We start from the raw sequence: 22,059 nt of genomic DNA, 5'->3' as shown, positions 1-22,059 counted from the left end.
ATATTATTACTTAATATCTTTATCAGTGACAGAGACAGTGGGATTGAGTGCACCCTCAGCAAGTTAACAGATGACACCAAGATGAGTGGTGCAGTTGATGCAATGGATGAAAGGGATGCCATCCAAAAGGACCTGGACAAGCTTGTAAAGTGGGCCCATGTGAACCTAATGAAGTTCAACAAGGCCAAGTGCAAGGTGCTGCACCTGGGTTGGAGAAATCACAGATAAGAGTACAGACTGGGAGAGAAACTCATCCAGAGCAGCTCTGCAGAGAAAGACTTAGGGGTTCTGGTGGATGAAAAGCTCAACATGAGCCAGCAGGGCATGCTTGCAGCCAACTGCATCCTGGGCTGCATCAGCAGAGGAGTGGCCAGCAGGGCAAGGGAGGTGGTTGTGCCCCTCTGTTCTGCCCTGGTGAAGCCCCACCTGGAGTGCTGCGTCCAGGTCTGGGGCCCCCGGCTCAAGAAGGATGTGGGGCTGTTAGCGCACGCCCAGGGGAGGGCCATGAAGATGATCAAGGGGCTGGAACACCTCTTGAGCAAAGAAAGCCTGAGAGAGCTGGGACTGTTCAGCCTAAAGAAGAGAAGGCTCCGGAGTAAACTCATGGCAGCTTTTCAATATTTATAGGGGGGTTATGAAAAAGATAGAGAGCAATTCTTTGCTCAGTCAGATAAAGACAGGACAAGGAGGAATGGTTTTAAACTAAAAGAGGAAAGATTCAGATTAGAAGTTAAGAGGACATTCTTCACTCAGAGGGTGGTAAGACACTAACACAGGTTGTCCAGAGAAGCTGTGAGTGCCTCATCCCCGGAGGTGTTCAAGGCCAGGCTAGATGAGGCCTTGGGCAGCCTGGTCTGGTGGAAGGTGTCCCTGCCTAGGGCAAGGGGCTGGAACTGGATGGACTTTAAGGGCCCTTCCAACCCAAGCCATTCTATTATATGATTTATTTATTTTTTTCCCAAGAAGCTTTTCATTATAAATCCATACACCAGGGAGACAAATGAATCTTTTAATTGACATCTGGTAAATATAATTGTTATAATCATAAATGAGGGTGTCAGTACATACTGGCGGAACATCTTCAGGAAGAAGCAAGAAGATAAGGCCAGCAAATATTTGTTTAAGCTAAAAGATGATGTAGGCAAGGAATCAAAGCAATACTTAGGAAACAGAAGGGCTTCAGAAGCAATTCTTCAGTTAGTTTCACTATGGAGCAAATAGAGATCTTAACTCTGTAAGGGTGGCTACTGAATTGTGCCTCAGGAGTGCAGCTACTCCCTGACAGGGTAGTTGAAGATTTGAAGTAACCTTAAACAGGAGTAAATACAATATTTGTTGTTTAAATATACTGGGGAGGGGGGGGGGGAGGAAAAAAAAAAAAAAAAAGTGATGATACCACAACACTCTGGTGTAGTCATATTGCATGTGCTGAAAATACTGCTGACCAGACTCCTGACTGGAAGCTGATGGTAGGTCTGCCTAACTATTAGATGTGCCCCCTATATCTCGGCTTACTTTCTCTGCTGGCAAAAAACCCTGAAAGCTTGGGCTAAGGCATAGCTATTCTGATGAGACCACAGGCAATGAAGCCCTTTACATGGGTAAGCCCAGGACTTTCCCAGAGAGGATGAACACTGCCAGTTGATGGTGAGTGGAAAGCAGAGCAGGACACATTTGGAGCCAAACTTCTAGTCAAGTAGACCTAGCTGGATGTTGTTGAAAATGTGTCTTGGCATTTTAGCCTGTATACAGCAGCCAGCAGCAACCCACGTTGTGGTTTGAAAGATTTCTTGACATCCCAAGTGTCTTAAACAACTGTCCCCTACACCCAGCAGAAGGCCTTTGGAAAACTCCTGCAACAATGTGGTGCAAACACTTCAAAAGAAATACAGGCTTATGTTCTGTCTACTTCCAAACTGCTAGCAAATAACTTCACAGCTTCCTCTTGAGGTGTTTTTGCATGTCAAGATTTTCTACACAGCTCATTGCCACCATGTATGATCTTAATCTACAGCCACTCAGTAAGAAATGGAGGCCTAGATAACTGAAAGTGGCTTGCCCAAAGTTGCACAAGAAGTTCAAAGCAGCTCTTTGAACCAAACTCAAGTCTTGGGACTTTTATGCATTACTTGTTAGGTTTCCTTCCCTCCCCTTACCTTGGGGAATGGAAACAGACCACAAACCCCATACTTCTTAGAGCAAATTACCTGTTTTGTTATTCCATCTTTCAACCTTTGCCATAAATTCCACTTCATTAACATTGGCTGAAACACCTCAGTGAACTGCACTGCTTAGGCTGTAAAATGCATCTGGTGAGTAGGCAGGAGAATCTCTTTAGCCACAACCATGGAAGAGCAGGCTCAAGAGGCTCTGAGCATTCTGAAATGAGTCATCAGTGAGTACTAATGAACACAGATTTATTTTATTTGATTTTATTTAGCTGTTTTCCACTGTGTTGAAGTGGCAGGGTCTCCTACCACACACTGTGGAAAAAGCTTTTGCAGTCTGTGCTCAGGGATGATGATTTTAAATGGACAGTCTGTGCAATGCTGCAGGTTAAATCCCATCTGGATGGTCTTTCCTCTCTGAGGCACACCTCGAAGCACCACACTAGCCAGCAGCTCAGCCCATCTGCAGATCATTACTGGTACGTGTGACAAAGGAAACACCTGAGCAGGGAAGCAGAGCAGCATGCAGAGTTCACAAGCAGGTGTTGCTGTCTAGAGAGCAGGTTGAGTTCTGGAGGGCACCTGGAAAGACTCAGACCACCAAGGAGTTTAGTACAACTTGGCTGCTCACCTTCTGTGTGGTGATCTGATAAGCTAAGGGTCAGGTGCAGCAGTGGGGAGAGATGTTGAACTTTTAATGAAGAAGAATAAGAAAATGGATTAATCTTCCTCCGGTTTTGAGAAGGTATCTAATAGTCACATCCTGAGGTATCTGGGAGGGAGCTCATCTGGAGGATGAATTTTGTCTCACTTTGATATCACCAAAGTGCTAAGGGGATATCAAAGCAGTGTTCAAGGAGTTATTGCTCTTTTCTGTTGGTGGGCCAGTCCCACAGAACTTGGCACAGATTTCCACAGAAATGATCAAATGGTTTTCCATCAAATTCAAACAGAGTCTTTAACGGACCAAAATACCAAATACACTAGGTTAATTAATTAATTTATTTATTTATTTATTAAGAATACTTGCAGCTTTCCATGGTAATACATAGAAATTCTGGGAAATGAACATTCTACCACTTCCACACGGCTGTTATTTACAAAAATAGATAAACACCTTCCTTCATCAGGAGGTTATATTTGCGGCTTTGTTTATAAAGGTAGTTTGTGGCTGACAGCATCAGAGAGAGCTGAAAGAATGGGTGAGGGAGCTGAAAGGATGGATTCAGAAAGAGGTGGGCAACTGTCATAGCTGGAGAACCGACTTCTGCTTATGTCAACAGGTGAGCCAAGCAGAGCCCTGCCAGGCTGTGTTTTCCCATTGTACCTGGGTTCAGATATCTTGCACTGTTGCTGTTTCATGGAAGTCTCAGCTTCTCAGAAAACCCTGTATAAAATGATTGTAACAAGGTTCTGAGTCACAACCTCTAAAGCATAAGGAGGAAAGTGCCTTCAAACAAATAGGAAAGTTTAACCAGTAGCTTAGCTTCTTATTTTAAAATGCTATTTTATTGCTTGATTTTTTTTTTTTTTCGGGGCAGAGACTAATCTAACGTTAAAAAGCCACTGTCCTCACAAAACAACATGGCTTTGTAGAGATCAGAAAAGGTCTCTAGTTTTTGCCTCACCTATCTCTATACACTCTAATAACAGCACATCTGTATATTCATTCCTCTCTGAGTAAAGCATGGAAAATGAGGTGAGTAAAGGCATTACTAAGGACAATAGGCAATGGAAGATTTACCTAGGTACATGTTTAGCTAAATTAAGGAAAGGGAATGTGAGATAAACAAGCATCGAGGAAGACGGGCACTGAATTTCCCCACCAGTAATATCTCTTGAAAGCTGCTATCAGCAGTGCTCAAACCTCTTTGATCAGGGAAAAGACAAGGCAGAGTGCACAGTGTCTTTGTGCTCCTAAGCACTTTTTCCCTCAGATATCACTTTGTGATCTACTGTTCATAAAGTTATTTGAATAAGAGAAGCAGGAATTGGGTGAATTAACCTTTATACTAAAGCACCTCAAATGCCTTCATTTCAAAACATTAAATTGCACTTGAACATTACTGAACCAGATTCCACTTAACTGGGATTCCACTTAACTGAGAAAAGCAATAGCGAGAGAGAATGGACAGAGAAAACAGGCTGGAGTGGAACAAGTACTGTGAGGAAACTGATAAACAAATAAACTGTGACAAGAGGTCTGAGGAGGTAAGAACAGGATCTTAATTTAATAAATAAATATAAATATATCTTTTTTGAAGGGGATACAGTCTTCAAGGCCATAAGGAGCAAATTAGCTTCATTTCAGAATATTCTGTTACTCCTACAAATATTGTTTGGTAAATCACCACCATCTTTAAAAATAAAACAAGAAAGGTGGATTTATGGAATTTTTAAAAAGGCAAATTCACTTCCTCTGCAGAAAAAAATACAAACATCCAACAGACTCCTGTGAGCATCTGCAAGATATAAGATTAATAAATAACTGAGTGAAAGAGCACAAAACATGCCAAGTAGCCCACTACAGAAATAAATAAATTAGGGTTAATTTGCCTTCTGAATAGAACAAAGAAGTAGGTGTCTTGACTTCAGTAGGGTTTTTGACGCTGTCTTGCACAATAGTCAACAAAAATAAATGAGGGATACGTTATTGATATGTAACTGCTTGGGAAATTGTACCATGATGAGAGTTAATGCCAGATCAGTATCTGACCAAGAGGATGTACTCTCCAAGCTACGTTTGGGGCCAGTGATATTAATTAGTCTAATTAAAGTCCCTAGATGGTAGAATACTTGATACATAGATGATACTAAGCCAAGTGTGCCAATGAAGTTTCTGAAGGATCAGAATTCAGGATGATCGTCACAAAATGGAGAAATGGCTTAAAGCAAGAATGGCACAACTTGGTGAGGAGATGTGGGCTGCAAGACAGGGGGGTGTATGGAAAAGCAGCCATTCTTCAGAGAATGAGCTGGGGGCCAAAGCAAACACAAAATGAACATGAATCAGTAAGGTCAGGCTGTTGCCAAAAACCCAAACATCATCCTGGGATGTATAAACAGTGCTGGCATATGTACGAAACATGAACTAGTTCTTCTGGTCTCACACCAGAGCACTGCTGGAGCACTGTGTCCAGTTTGGGGCACTGCATTTCAAGAAAGATATGAATTGCTTGGAAAGAATCCAAGGAGAGGAGCAAGAGCAACTGAGGGTCTGGAAAACATGACCTGTGAAGGAAGACTGAAGGCAGTGGGGTTGTTTAGTCTAGATAGAGGCAAACTGGGTAAATGTATGATAAGTGCTCAAAGGTAGCTGCGAAAAGGAAAGTAATAAACCGTTGCCAATGTCCAAAAGAAGTAGGGAGCCTAATTTTCAGGAAAAGAGATTAAGGGTATACACCAGGAAATGTTTTCTGTGCTAGAAACAGAATGGGTTGGCTAGGAAATCTATACGGACTGCTGTACAAGGTTTTTTAAACAAGTTGGACAAACATCTGTCAAGAATAATGGAGGAACAGCTGATCCTGTCTTGGTGGAAAGGGTGGCCTAAAAGACCCTTTAATATGCCTTCTAGGCCTATTTCTACAACATTATGAGGAGCGTGTGGAAGAAAGCTATGGGTTCAAATGAATGGGAGGTGATGCAGAAAAAAACTAGGGAACTGAAACATTCATTCAGAGAGTTTACAGAATTCCAGTCTATATGTTCATGGCCTTCCCTTCCTTAAAATAAAATGTTCTCATAGGGATATAGCCAGTCCTCAGACCCAATTAATATTTCAAACACAGTGAAACCTGGGGAAATAGCTCTTGTTTTTCACTGTACCAGCTAACTTCTTTGCAAAGTTAGGTCTCAGGTCTTCTAATAAAATGCTGATGGTCTATCCCTTTTTATTTTTATTTATTTTTATTTATTTTTATTTATTTTTATTTATTTTTATTTATTTTTATTTTTACTTTTTATTTCTTTATTTTCTTGGCAGTGATATAGTAGAGTTTAATAAAATATGCTTCTAGAAATGTCAGAAACGATATGAGTGAGGTTAACTACTAGAATATATTTCTTCAAAATCTGACTAGAAAAGAAAAGTCATTTTGAATTATCTAGTCTAAGCATATTTGGGACCATTTTCTCATAATTTTTTCTAATAGGCTTTTTTTTTTTTTTTCTTGTAAAAAGATATTAATATATACATGACCATTTCATCTTAAGTAAAAGATTTTGCAATAGCTACATTTTCAAAAAACCTGCCTGATGTGGGAATATCCTTCTGTGTATTTACCCATCTTTCTGATTCTTCTTTTTCTTGGAGTGTCCTGAAAACTCAAAAGTAATCTCTACAGTTTGCATGGTGTTTTTCATTTAACCAATGAAAACTGGGGTCTGCAAAAATTATTTAAACTTTTGCAGGGTTTTATAGGTATACTTGTCTTTGACTTAAAGTTAATTGATGTTTAGAAAAATTTCTGGCTCCAGAAATTCCCTGAAATTTGTTAGAAGTACCCTTACGTAAGTCCTGCAAATTCAGATTCCTGAAAATGACTACATGCTACAGATCTCACCGTATGGCTCATGCTGGGAGCTTGCAAAATGCATCTATCAGCAACAGACAGTTACCTTAAAAGAGATCTGCATCCAGGTAGATGGTTTATAGACTGTCAGGCCACACTGCTGGTTTAGATTTGAGGAATTACTTTGGAAGAACAAGGCGGGTTCTATTTTTGACATTTCAGCAATGAGACCACTTGTACATTATGACCCAATTTGATTTACTGTAAGAAAATAAGAGTGCTGTAATTTGTAAAAGACATTTATTACATGAGTCAAAAAAAGAAAAAAAGGGGAGGGAAGGGGGAGAGAAAGCAGCTTAACGTCTCTGTCCATCCCCATCTGGTTTTATTTTAATCTCACTCTAGTCACATATGAAATTTTGCTTAGCTGTCTTCATTTTCTTAGTCAATCTTGATTAATGGCCTTCAAAGTAAAAATAATTGGCCTGCATCAGGCTTGTTTTATAACTCTTGTTCACAAAGAATGTGAAAGGCTGGAAAATGAGCCTAAACAGAAGGAATGCATTACGTTAGCCTTTGAGAAAGAGCAGTCCTCCAGTTGTGTTTCACTGTGTATTTTTATAACAGGCGCCTCCTTGACTGTCCATGATATTGCAGATATGCAGTGCCAAAAGCTTTTGTATACTTCATCAAACTGACCGTGTCACCTCGGGATCTCCACGCAGCCACATGTGCTTTGGCAGCGCGGGCAGAGCCAGCCGGTGCTTTGAAATGTGTACTGCGGGGCCAGTGCGGGGCATGAAGTGTGGAGCGGGTGCTCTGAGAAACTGAAGGGATGCTTTCATGCAAGTGATCTCCCATGGCTCCACTCTTGCTCTTAAACTTCAAGAAAGTCACCGTGCAATTTAGGGATTTAGAGAGTGTGGATTTTGCTTGAACACAGGAGAGCAAAGTCACATGTTGATTTCAGCAGTGAGTTTGTAACTGCCTTTATTCCCCTCCAAGGAGTAAAGGAGTGCAGATCTGAGAGAGCAATCCAACACACGGATTATAATTCCTTTTTTTTTTTTTTCATTTAATTATGTTATAAACTTTGCATCAATTTACTGAGTTCAAATTTTCAGATAAACAGCCAGAATATATGCTCATCTTTAAGGAAAAAATGTTTATGTTGGCATATCAGGAAAGGATCCAATATAGGAAGGTTGTTTCTGTTGGGACAAGCACTGTTTCCAGCTTATTTTCAGAAAGTTAAGAGGATGCAGTAGAGTCTTTCCTTGGTGTAACACACAAAACATTTTACTTGCATGCTTATGGGAAGATTCAGTATTGTGTCCTAATAACCAGAAAGGCAGTCAGCTCTTTTAGGGACAAATGCATTAATTAGATATTGACCAAAGAGAAAGAAAAGATCATGTGAATTATATATCTTCATTTAGAGATATTTGATCAACTCATAACAGTCCTGTGACATTATTATACTGTATACTAATTTCCCTGCACGATTTCAAAATAAGAACAGTTTATGCTTTTCCTGATGCTTTTCATGTAACAGCCTCAGCATACAAACTGATCTTCCATTAAGCTTCCTAAGATTTCTCTGGAGTATGCATGTGATATACTTACGATACTTTTGCCAGATATGGCTGGATCCAGACTTGGTCTGGAGACAAACACTTTTCCCAGAGTAGCTGAGACCAGCTGCTGAGCCCTGTATCTTCTCTTCTCCCAGCAAGGCAAGCTGGGGTTACACAGATGGTATTTTCATGTCAGTGCAGATCAAGACGAGCATTAACCTCATGGCATGGACCAAAATCAATCTGCAGGGCTGCAATCAATATGCTTCAGTGGAAGAGGAATGCATATTTTCTTCTTTTCAGAAAGTGACATGCAAAATACAGATATCAAGAGATCCCATTCCGCACACTCCAATGTTTTCTGTGTTATTTTTTTAAATAGTTAATAGTGTATTGCAACCCAGACATCTGACCTTGTACAAAGCGCAGCCCCACCATGACACACCTCTTCTTTGATGCCTAACCAACTTTTGGAAAGTTGGTTTTACTGCAGCTCCTTTTAGATCCAGGGCAGGAAGCCAATGGTGATGTAAGGTCCATGAAGATCAGAAAGAAAACCCTCCCTCCCTATGTTCCTCCTCCCTACTAGAATGTGTCTGGTTCTTCACAGGCAAAGTCTTCCCAATCCCTAAAATCTTTCCTTAAATGACTTGTGGAAGTACCTGAGAACTCAAGAGAGGAGAGAGAAGCCTTTGCCAGACATACAGTTGAGGAAATGTTATCAGCTGGAGAAACAGTAGCGTCTACTCCATAATGTTTAAAGACTTGAAATGATTACAGTGCCCTCCTATTCCATGAACATGTTTTTCAAGGATTAGACATTCTCACCATAGAAACTTTTGGCCTGTACCATGTTCAGCTTTGTCTTGGGTTACATTATGCCTTTGTTACGTTAGAGAGTCATATATGTGTGTGTATATATGAATCTTCAGTGGTAAGCTGTTATGGCAGTTGCACCCTGCATGTGAGAGAGATGAGAAGCTGCAAGCTAAGACAGGTACAACTCACCCTACAGTGGCAATCTGTAACTGATCCCTTACTTGCACCCAGTTTAGTTTTCTTAGGGTCCATCATGGTAACTGTTCATTCTTTGAATTGGAAAGATGTGGCAACAAGAAAGGATGACAACGTGTTTGATGTTTTTTGCTGGTGCCCAAGTATTACCTTTAAATGTTTAGGGTGTAGGAAAGGGACTGAGATCAAAGAGCACATCATTGTGCCAGTGGCGCAGTACTGGTTTTACTAGCTAAAGCTTAATGCTAAATGTCAGTGCAGGTCTACCAGGTACAAGTTCTAGTCAACTACCTCAAAGCGATAAGAATAACAATTATACAGATAGAGGTGCATAAACTGGGGAGGAAAACCTTGGTCTAGACTCCTACTTGTATCCAGTTGCTTTAATTGTTCTTTCTTTTTGCAATTCACAACAGCCACCTATTTTGCCTTAGATTTCAAAAAGTGAGATCTTTGGAGTAACCCTTCCCTAAGATTCCTTAAAAATTGTTACAGTCCTTAGAATAAAATAAAAATAAAAAATTTCACCTCTTTTCTAGAAATAACCAAATTTTCTTTTTCTTTTTCTTTTTCTTTTTCTTTTTCTTTTTCTTTTTCTTTTTCTTTTTCTTTTTCTTTTTCTTTTTCTTTTTCTTTTTCTTTTTCTTTTTCTTTTTCTTTTTCTTTTTCTTTTTCTTTTTCTTTTTCTTTTTCTTTTTCTTTTTCTTTTTCTTTTTCTTTTTCTTTTTCTTTCCCTTGCCCTTTCTCTTGCCCTTGCCCTTTCTCTTTTTCGTTTATTTGCTTTGTATAAATTAACAATTTTTGTTTTGTTTGTTTCCAGTTGAAATGAATTTTTTTTATTTTTTTTTTTTATCACATATTTCCATTTGTCAAGCAACTCTTTCAGTCAATTACTTGTGTGGTTCAATCTGTAACTAGCTCTATGAAACTATCCAAGTTCTTTGTTGGAGTGCTCCTGCAAGGTACTGGAAAATGACTGAAAACATCATTGCATTATCATATGTTTACATTATCGGTGGTTACTTTATGTCTTGAATACTGTGTGCAGAAGGTATAGTAGAACTAGGAAAGGTACCCTAGGTAAGGGTAACAAAGACATCCGTAGGCATGGACTGGCTTCAAAGACACTAAACAGACTAAGAGTTCTCAGTTTAAGAGAGAAAACTTGCTAAAGCTATGAGAGAGGTACATGAAGTCATGAATGCTACACAGAATGTAAATTGGGAATAATTACTCACTGATTCTCACAGGAAAAGAATGAGAGGAATCCGGTGGTGCTATTGAGTCTCATGTTTAAAAGAAAGGGAAATATTTCTTCTGTATAAGCCACAGTCCCATTTTACAACCCTGTACGCTGTGGAGGCCAGAAGTGGGAAGAGGTTTGGTAAGAAATTAGTATTTTTCTGAGATTGGATCAGTTTGAAATGAAAACATTAATCAAAAGGATATGGGCAGCTTTTCCCTGCTGCTGCCGCTTCCCCCCAAGTGGCTTGGTTACATGGGCAGGACCTGACTCGGTGAAGATGTAAAATAAATATCTAAAAACTGATGTGGGAAAGGAGGACTAGCCATGCACAATCTCTGTGAGAGTGCTCAAAGATATGTCCAGCTTCTTTATTTTCATTCTTTCAATGTGAGCTTCCACATGAAAAGACTATCTAAAAGGAGCTGATGCACAGTGGGAACTGATGAGACTGGTATGAATATTTTCACACAAGATTTTCACATTTCAAATGTGGTACATGAACCTGTAATAGAAGTGAGCAGCAGAACAGTGAGAATCTGGCCATTTTGTATTTTATAGTTTATAAATTCATTTTGTTTCCTTTTTTTGTTGTTGTTGTTTTGTTTTGTTTTTCATTCTAATTGGCATATCTGCCTTTTTGGAAAGTTAATTTTTCAGTTCAAAGCAGCATTCAAAGCAAAATGAAAGAAGAAACTGAAGACATTTTGAACCCATTTACAAACTTCTAAAGAATTAATCCACTTTTACAGAGGAAAAGAGAGACAAGTATTTACATTAACTTACCTCAAAAGAAGCTGTGAAGAAATTAACACTTTCATTCAATTTTACTTATGCCAGCATTTATGTATTTAATTTCTGTAAGAAGTCAGCACTTTTTATCTCTGTCTTATGGACATGCATATCTAGAGTTCACAGGTAATTGCATGATGTAGATAGACATACACTTAGTAGTCTTAGAGCTTATTAACTCAGGAGTTGGCCTTGCCTTGCTCTTTGACTACCATAAATTTTTGAGTTACTAAAAACCTAAGGAATTCTGTTTTGCAATGCTGATGTACCTATCTATGCATGAGCAATGGACTTTGTGTAAATGCTGTAACATTGCCAAACAGCCTGTGACATGCAGTCATTTCTAGTTCATTTAAGGTTCAGAAATGAAATCTCCTTCATCCTAACAGTAGATCTTTCACCTCATACAATTTAAAATGTCATTATTACAGCTTGTGGTGTTGTTGGTGTAAAATGTTATAATATGATGCTCAGCTTGGATGTGAGAATGGATATTAATCTGAAAGTGCTTCTGTTGCTGAGGCTAAACCCTACCATGCAAAAATGCATTTGTTTGTCTAGAACGATTTAGGATTGCACATCATCTTTATCCATAGTAAACATTTTGTTATATACAGTATACTAATTATTGTTGAACTGAAGTGTTTTTCTAGCCCCAGTGGCATAATGGAAATTATACTTCGAACTGCATAATATTCTTGGAAAGGGAATATAGACTTAGCAAAGAACATCATCATTTTGCTATAATGATAACATAGCTATTTACATAATGATAATGTACATATTTACTGTCAAGCATGTTTGTTCTGCATTAGTGTTCGTACTGTGGCAGGGAGAATTGCGAAATGGAACTTCGATTTGTGTCTGGTGGCTGTTGTTTTGCGGGGAAGTGAAGAGCAGTGAGCTGGTGATGTGGTGTTTCTGAAACAAAAAGGAGTAATGCTATGCATGAGCTTTGCATTGTATAAAAGATCATGCCCATTAGCTTTCTTTTCTCCCCCCCCCCTTTTTTTTTTTGGGGGGGGGGGGTGGTCCATGTCTATTAAGCAAGTGAAAATCCTTTGTGAGATTCTTGGCAGCAGGCATCAAAAAGATGCTAAATGTCTATGTTAGCTGCGTGCTCTCTCTTTGAACACGTTCTCGAGTAATGCCACTGTTGGAATCATTTAATCTGAGAGATATAAAAAAAAAAAAAAATACATTTTTGGTTTCATTTCAAAACCTGTAAATCTCTGTATACATCTAAAGAAGCAGGAAATCTTACACTTGGAGGAGACAGGAAAAAAAAAAAGTTAGGAGACACTGTTTGGTGAGCTGTCATATGTTTTCTGAACTTTTTGTAATAGGAAGAAGTCTCTAAAGAGCCCTTTTCTTCACTCCTCTAACAAAGGCATGTCCCAGTTTATTAAAAAATCATACACAACAATGCTGCCTGCCAGCTTTTATAGCCCTAATGAAAATTTGGTCCAGAGCACAAAAAATATCTGGAAAAATGCCTGAAATTTCCCTGTCGCAGATGTTTCAACAGAAGGTGCTTGCATGCCATTCGTTAATATAACGCCATACGGGACTCGGTATGACCACTGCAATAACCAGTAAGTAACACACGCAGTGTGCGCATCACTGCGCCAAATTTTCCGTCTGTTGTGTGGGGCTTGTATCCTGTGGATTGAGACGTACCTTGATGAAACTGTATTGTCATTGAATGATAATATTTGTGGATCACTCTGCTAGAAAACATCCTATCAAGAATGTGGGAGGTCTGTGTAAAGAGTCGGTGCAGCTCATTGGCATTGCAGTCAGTTAGGAAGGATGGGAATGTTAGTATTTATGCCCCTTTTTTAGCCTGTCTTTCAGATGCCAATTTACAGGAGCAGCACTCCAGATATTAAAGTACTTTCTCTTTGAGAGAGGCTGTTGAATTTTAATCTCAGGCATTATGTAATTAGAAGGGGCATGTGAAATACAGTCATTATTGATACAGTGGAAAAAATTACACAGGCATAACATTCTCCTGGGATAATTATTATTTTTTTTATTATTATTATTTTGTAAGTTTAAAAGAGGAATGGACTGGAAGGAAAAAGGAAAAAAATCCTGAAGTACTCTGTACACCATCAGCTCCATGTTTGTATCTTGAAAGGTAGAGAAGCTCCTTATTTAGGTGATTAGAAACAGTTCCTGGTGCACACACATGAATGCTGTCTTCTGTTCTTGGAAAGAAAGCTGTGGATTATACTCCTTTTTGTGTGCGTGTGTGTTTAAGGGAGGTGATGTTGACTTTTCCTACTAATAGTACTAGAAGTCCTTTGTAAAAATCATCCATGCTGTGGTGAGGATGTATGTGAGTGCTTCTCAAAAGCACCAAACCTACACTCTTAGAAACACTTCAGCAGCAGTTAAAGCTGTGAATGACAGGGCTTTGAGAGGCTTGCATGATTTTGCATAGTTTTCCTCTCTGTTCACCAGTAGAATTTCCCAGGCAGTTTCACAGAATTATAGATTTGAGTTGGAAGATACTTTAAAGCCTATCTAGTTCCAAGCCCCTGCCATGGGCAGGGACACCTCCCACCAGACCAGGTTGCCCAAAGCCCCATCCAGCCTGGTCTTGAACACCTCCAGGGATGGGGCATCCACAGCTTCTCTGGGCAACCTGTGCCAGTGCCTCACCACCCTCACAGTAAAGAAATCCTCCCTTTTCTGTCTCTTTTGTGCAACAATGATCAAAGCACCAACAAGTGTTGGATTTGACTTGTTTAGAATTTGAATTTGGGTTCAGGGTTGAGTAAGGGCTAAGATTCAACAGAAATGAGGTTTTTCCCATCAGCTAAGAGAATCATAAAAGTACCATCAGGTTTTATTAACCATGTTCCTAGGAGATTTCATTCACATCTGAAATGAGTCTGGAAAATCTTTATGGGTCTGACACAGAAGCAAAATCACTGAAACAAATTCAGAGCCCAGTTTTTGAAGCTACTTTCAGAGGATTTAAGTTCATATTTTATATGAAAGTCTTTGCTTGGTAGTGTTCCTACTAAAATAATATCCCATTCCAGTAATCCAGTTAGGCTGTTTGTGCTCTTTCACTTCCTTTATTTTTAAGTGCCATATCTTTTCTAGGAGAAAACTAAATATAGATGTTTCTAAGAGCATGTAAACCATCATGAGTAGGAGTAAATGTGATATCTCCAGACAAATAGAGATCAGTATATCATAATAAAGACTGTACATTTTGTTTTCCAAGCACTATTTACAGGAGAGTGTGACTAGTATTTTTTTTTTCATTTTCTTTTTATTTTATATGTGGTTTTGCATATAACATTTCATTCAGAATTCAAAACTTAGACCTTCAGATTTGGTCTGTGTCTGTGGGCTTTCCTGACATTATAGATTGAGAAGAATACTGATGACACTGATACTCAGGAGAGCAATTTAACTGTCTCATAGCCAAGTTCTCAGTTGGGTTTGCTGCTGCTGCCAGGGAAAGAAGAGTTGGGTGCATCCGGTTTTGGCTCCTCACAGAGTCATCAGCTGCCCTTGCTGTGATCTCAGCTGCAGAAAGGACCAAGCAGATCAACTCTCTGGTCTCCATCCTGGTTCAGTTCCTTTGAAACAGCTTTCTTGTGACAGGAGCATCTCGACCCTTCCTCAAGTTTGTGCCATGCCAATGTAGAAAGCCCTGAAGTCTGCTCTGCCATCAAAGATGAGGTTTTTGGAGTTTAGGCATATCAAATACACAGAGAATTCTTGGAATTCTCTGCATGAAATTACATACAAGGCAACTTAATCTCATCACATGGACAGTTTTTCTAAAGTCATCTGAGAAAGTGGACAAGTAAGCCATGGAGGTCTGCCTCTAAAGCTTTTGCAAACTAAACTTCAATACACTTACAAATAAAATGTAATTGTATGAGTGGAAAAAAGTACAATTATCCAACCTTTCCTTTTATCTGGGAAGAGATCAATATTATTAGAATGGATTAACTGCAGTAAGTCAATGGTATCTGTTGGCTGTACAATCATTATTATCTGTTTTTCCTGGATATAAAACTGATTGAGTTTGCAAATGAAATTTCCCTGCTCTGTATAAACATTTATTTATTTTATTTATTTTTTCTGGGAGTTAAAGTAAAGAACAGCTCTGAGGGAAAAGAAAAGTATGGGGAGGGGCAGCAGGAGGAGAAAAGAGAGGAAACGAAAATAGGAAGCACCTTGAGTAACGCCCACCAGGCTGAATCATGCTGTGAGGGTTGTGTTCTATTCTGGTGTCTCAGAAGAGAGGTGTGCTGTTTTTTCTCTAAGCATTTATTTATTTGTAATTTGTTTTGTCTTTTGTAAGATTTCTTTTTGCTTTTGTAAGCACACACCTGCTCTATTTTCTCACTGGCTCAAGCAGGCAGACTCCTTTTTATATTGCCTCTGGAAGTACATTGTTTTCTTCAGGTGTTTTAATGAACTTGGACAGCATTAAGGGCTCAGAGAAATCAGAGCTGGAAATGACCTCCCTGAGGAATTTCTTGCAAAGCAGAATGTTCCCAAAGCTGTGGAGCCACTAAAGGCGTTCACAGCTTCCAATGCTTGTTTGCATCTTAAGTGTTCAAGGACCTGGGAAAGATCCTTTATGGGACTGAGTCCCCTTTGCAGCAGAACAAGTGCAGCCCAAGGTGATAAATCTGACAGCTGCCATTATGGGAAAGGGCCATTTCAGGAGCCCTGTCTGGCCTGGCTGTTTCCACATGGAGTATATCTGCAAGTATATCTGGGGATGCCTGGTCACTCTGGGGGCTGGCAGCTATCTTTGTGGATGCATTTTGCAGGATCACTGAATCTGCTGGATGGGCAAGCCTGAGTGGTTCTCCCATTTCTCCTTCATCCTTCTGTTCCTTCTGCCATACATATGTGGCATGATCCACCAGGAGAAGGCAAATAAGATGAACAAGCAGAAACATCATTGTATATTATATTTTCAGCATGGCTGAGACAAAAACGACCCAGGCACTTCTCATGGAAGCTTGACCTTGCAAGATTTATAGCAAAATCTTTCTGTAAGCAGAATGCTAAGGTCATATTCCAAACCAAGGTTCTTGACCTGCTCTCATATGTGGTTTACAGAGCCTGAGAAGCCCCCATGTCTCTTCCACTTTTTCACTTTTTTATTTTTTTTTTTTTTAATTATTATTGTTATCTTTTTTTTAATTATCGTACACAACTTTTAACTGTGATAAGATGATGCAGTTCTCAAGGTGTTCTTTACTCTGCCTGGTGATGCTATACTTCTTCTACTGGAGTGAGTTTCTTAAGTCCTCTATGCATATGAGGTCTTTTGTACAAAAAATCCTCTATGCATATGAGTTTTGTACAAAACTCAGCGCGGTTTTGTACATGTATGACAGAGCAAGAAAAGGAGAGAGAAAGGTAAGACTGCTTTCACTCATTAACCCTGATATCACCATTAGATTTGCAATGTCAGAGACCGGCCATGTTCCTGTTAATCAACAAAACACAAATATTTACTTTGCAGCAGAAAGTTTCTCAAATACTCTGCTCTGTGGCAAAGTCCCTATGACTCATTTTGACACATCATAATTCATTTGCTGAAAGACCATTTTGTATATAAAAACTACTGTATACACACTGTGAACTTCTAGTTTTATAGGATGCTCATCTTCAAGAGCATATAAAAAATCTCATCTACCTCTTTGCTAGTGCAATACCACTCTTTTTGGGCTAATCAATAGTGCCCTATACATTTCTACAGCATTCAAGATATGATATATCCACTATTTATTTTGAAACTAGAGATGAGAATGTTTATATTTTTTTATTCATTTTCATCTAATCTGAACTCAAAAATGTCCACAAAAGATTATTTTTTTGGTGTTAGTATTTTGCCTACTTTATTCTCTGCACCCAAAAACATTTTTTTTTTTTTCAGAAATCCACAATGTAGCTCTGAACTTCCATCTGCAAGAATGTCTTATTTTTCTTCATATAGGTGGCCAACATTTCTAATTTAGTTCCAGCCAAACTAAACATCTGAAGCTGTTATTCTTGGAAAATAAACTCAAATGCAAAGGGTTTACTATTTAGACAAGAAATGACTGGCAAGGAAACTAGATAGCAAAAATAAATTTGGTTTTACCTTGTCAAACCACTGCAAACATTCTACATTTTTACTGCTCATCCTTGTTTTGATTCCATGTATGGCAGTAGTAAAATTTTATTGGCATTAATTAATATGAAATGGACTTATGATATAAGCAGATCTTTCTTGCTAGCTGATAATTATGTCATAACAAATCATGTAATCAATTGTCATTAGGATCTATGTATATTTTCCTTCCTTTAGCTAATTTTATATAATTTTTGTTTCATAAGTTTGCTTCAGAGCATCACACTCGGAGCAGGACCTATTTGGAAACTATAATATTAGTTATGTGCCATAGATCCAAGGCCTTGGAAAGCGCAATTTTTAAGTCATAGTCCTGAAATCATATTGAAATATCTTCCTTACTGCTCAGATCCTGGTGTTAAAAGAGCGATAACTGGTAGATAAGTATGACAAAGCATGAGCGAAGAAGCAATGGAAAAAATGAACCCTTTGAATACAGTGTATATGTATGCATATGGTAGAAATATGGAAGAAGTTCTGGTGAACAATAATAGTACAAATACTGTTTAAATACAATAAAAGTTTTGGAGGTTGTATGCACTATCCTAACAGTCGGAGGTTTTATTTACAGTTTTCCAGATGTTATTTCCTATCTGAACAACCAGCCCTGTTACATGGCTGGAAGGGAACAGATTTTAACTTCTCTGTCCATTTGGCTGTTCAAACAGACAGTAATACAGCATGCACAACTGCACAACATATTTACCCTGTCTGCATATTGTATTCCCACTTGCTGTTTACCAAGCCATATGTATTACATACCATTTCAAAGTTAAAAATTAGGAAAAATACACGGGTTAAAGAAATTGCTGTGCAATATTAAGTCACCTGTTAGTATTCCTGAGTTTAATCTAAAGTTGCATGTAAGGAACTTAAATATTTTAAAAGGCTTAATACTGTTTGATTGATGGAGATACAGCTTTGCTAGCCTTCATTTATTGGGAAAGTTGCTCTTCACTAAAAAAATACAGTTGATTTTGCCTGTATTTCCTAGAAATGTAAGTTATGTTTCACTGGAAAGAAAATTTCAGACTATCAAAAGGCTTGCCCTGGTGTTGCAAGCCTCATGTGAATCATATGAGCAGTTCTACTCTGTACTGTTCTTACTTTCTTAAGGAAGCCATGCACCAACTTACCAGAGATCTTTCTCAGATGTGCACTGTTACATTGCTACTTCCCTTTCTGAAAACATGATAACATACTTATACTACTTTGGGCCTTTTTTTTTTTTTTTTTCCTCCTGTTTTTCTTCAGTGTTGTCTGGGTAGTTCATAGTCATCCTGTGATTGACAGACACCACCAAGTCCACCTCTTCTGTCACCAGCCAGTTTACATGTCCTAGCAAGTTGTCATCAGAAGCAGGTGAGCTGTACATACTATGTCAAGCCTATAAGATTCAAAGGTGTGCAGACTTTGGTTGTTGCTATATGCATGCTTTCCTTCACCCAACATTGCAGGACACCCCACCCTTTAGCTCTGTGTCTATGTCCTAAAGGAGCACTGAAGAAGACACCATGAAACATCTCTTCCCTCATACTAAACTGGAGGATGAGTCTTTCTTGAAGAGGTGGACAAGGTTCTCTTTGGTTACTTCTGAGCGGTGCTGTACCATAAGTGACAATGTTTGCCAGTGGAAACCAGCCACCCAGCATTGGCAGTGTCACAGCCTGTTCCTACTCCAACCAGCCACACGCCTTACTTGTCACTGACTGATTCACGGTGTGTGTGCAGTGGATGACTAGTGGTGGCTTTGTGTTGCCAGGGCACGATGCCACAGAGCTGCATTTCCCCTCTGCATGGCCTCCATTTGCCTTTTTCCGCATGATTATCACCCATCTGTTGCCCTCTGCCACGTGTGGGAGGGCAGCAGATGGGCCAGGAAACTGGAACACAGGAAAGCAAGTTCTTCAGAGAGGGAAGGAGAGACAGTGTAAGGTCAGAAGAGTGATCCTCAGTCAGGCTTCAGGCAAAGGGGTATTCCATGAGTGGGTAGCTCACCATCCATGGGAACTTCAGACAGAGCAATTAGGCAAAAAAGGACTCCAGTCAGAAGGCAACATTTCAACTGGCTGAAAAGAGTTAGGAAGTTCTGTGTGATGTTGTCAGCCTGATTATTCTTTGTGAAAGACAATGAAAAACCTTTCTCTTACTAAGCCAAGATTTCATACATAACAAGCAGACAAAGAGTTATTTTCTACTGTTTCTCAGTTGCAGAACCATCAGTTTCATTCAGTTTGTTGACTTACCTGTAAGGACCATGGTAATTATTTGTATACCATTGCAGACCCATAACATTAGGTATATCTAAAACATAAAGCTATTTCTCTCAATTTCTTCATTAAGTGTTTGATAACAAATACTGTTTTTACCAGCAGGAAGAGTTAACTTTTCATAAACATATGTTACCAATGTAAGGGAGATCTTGTGTACAAGCCCTGTTTCTTCAACGGTAATCCTACTGGATACTTATCCTCAGATACTTGTTGGTATTCCAATTGCTCATAATCATCTTTAAAAGCATGTGAGATTTTTTCTTATAATTTATTTTTAATTGTCAATACCAAGAATGACTTTGAAGAAGTTTATATTTTCAGCAGGGGCAGAGTATGAATCTGTATTACTTTTATTTGCAGTTCTCAGTGTCATTCCATTTGATTGCAGTGAGAAGTTAAAGTTTATACTTTGAAATCTACTGGTTTTAGATGCTGATTAAATGAATATTTCAATGTCCCTCCAATATCAGGTAGAAATAACACCTGCAGCTTCCACTTTTCCTCATAAAGGAGTTGAGTATACAAACATGTTTGCCTTTACCTCTTTCACTTGCCCAGCTAAAACGCATTAATAGGGATGCAAAAACTTTTGGCTTGGAACAATATATCTAGGTTTGTTCCTAATTATCACAAACTTCAAAATCCCTGCACTTCTCATACTCTGTGGAGTTGAGCATCTATTATTGACTTCACTGAGCTGTGAAGTATATCAGAGAATCAAGTCCTCACTCAAATGAAAGTAAATAAAAAGGGAATTTTGTGATAAGTTGGAGAGGAACTTAAGATACAGGAGCAGGAATCTAATGAAGAGAAATAATGCAGTGTTTAATGGAAGAAAAGAAACCTCAAATTTGATATGTTTGGAAGCATTCAATTAAATTCAGCAATATTTTCTGAAATGTGTGTGTGTGTGTGTGCGTATGATATCTGTAATTAACACTGATTAATGTCTACCACTTGTGATTGAGAGCAGAGGATGTGAGGACTTCAGCTTCCCACATGATCATGCATCTTCAGGTGCAAATGAACTGTATGGTACCTGCAGATAATATCAGGTGCTAAACTCAAAGTTTGTCCTGATTTACTCCTACAAAATTATTGGCAACAAGATTTGTTCCTTCACGATTAGTAGTAACCAGAGCAGAGTAACAGAAATTACAACAGAAATTGTTTGTGCTGCTGCTCTGGGTGATTTGGATAGAGGGCAACCTAGAGGTTGTCCTACACGCAAGAACAGTGTCTCAACTTACATACCCCAAATCAGGCAGAACAGGAACTTGAATTTGGATCTTCGTTGTTCCTGGCTGGTGAAAAAACAGCCCTCCACCTCCTCCCAGAAAGCCTGGGTTAGAGCCAAAAAGAACATTTTGAGTGAGGTGTTGTTACCAAATGTGTTGGCATTGAACCCGGAGGCTCCAGGCATAAGGCTGCAGAGGCAGAGAAAGACATGAAGCAAATACTGGCAGCTGTGCAGGGGGGCTTATTTCTGGTCTGGGGTCACTACAACTTGTTGACACAAGCTGTTTGCAGAACATATTTGAAAGTTTTCTTTTTTCCTCACCATGTTCCACTGCAAGAAAAAAAAAAAAATATATATATATATAAATATATATACATATAATTATTTTTTGTTTGAAACTCTGAAGGTTGTGAGAAAGTGGAACTGGTCTCTGCTCAGCTCCGTGTGTGATTTCTGGATTATGTAGAAAATCAGCCATTCTTTAGGCCAGCTCACCACACAAGCCTCTGTGGTAACAAGAAAGCGCCCTGTCTCTAATCAGTACTGTGATGCAAAAGAAATGTCTGGCTCCTTCCCATGCTCTATAGTTAATAGAAATCCATTCAGATGTCTGAATTTCTCTGCAAGAACCCCCTCAGCTGCAACCGTCAAGAGTGGAAAATACAGGAGACTCTTTGGAGAGTTAACACCCAGGCCCTGTGAACATGAAGATGATTATTTTCCTCTACAAGGCTTTTTCACATGTGATAAGCTTGGCATGTTGCCTTGGTTAAGTGTCAAGCCCTGAATGTTTTTGTTTTTGCCCTGGTGGTCTTGAGGAGTTACTGGAATACTTGCTGGACCTGTTTTATATCAGTGTGTGCACTGATAGTGACATTGAGAAGAAACAGGTAGAGGAGTGGAAGGGGGATCTGGATTTTCTCTTGTTCAATTCTGATAGCAGTCTCCCTGTCTGCCCAGGCAGCCCTACAGCTTCCTTCAGTCTTTCTTTGGCTCCTTGACTGTGCTTTTTGCATTATTACATTGTAATCTCTTGCCTTTTTTTTTTTTTTTTTTTTTTTTTTTT

General features: G+C 39.0%; 1 long non-coding RNA gene across 1 annotated transcript; it reads left to right on the top strand.

The window, feature by feature from the left end:
• The first annotated feature begins 2,709 nt into the window (after nucleotides 1-2,709).
• On the top strand, nucleotides 2,710-20,344 carry LOC311431426. Its single transcript, XR_014689420.1, has 4 exons — nucleotides 2,710-2,913; nucleotides 3,329-3,451; nucleotides 18,735-18,842; nucleotides 18,938-20,344. It is a non-coding gene; the product is annotated as an uncharacterized lncRNA (long non-coding RNA).
• The last annotated feature ends 1,715 nt before the right edge of the window (nucleotides 20,345-22,059 follow it).

The sequence above is a fragment of the Aythya ferina genome (genome assembly GCF_964211825.1).
Source record: "Aythya ferina genome assembly, chromosome: 2".
NCBI lineage: Eukaryota > Metazoa > Chordata > Aves > Anseriformes > Anatidae > Aythya > Aythya ferina.
The sequence above is the reverse complement of the archived record's forward strand: the minus strand, read 5'-3'. Positions and strand labels throughout refer to the sequence as shown.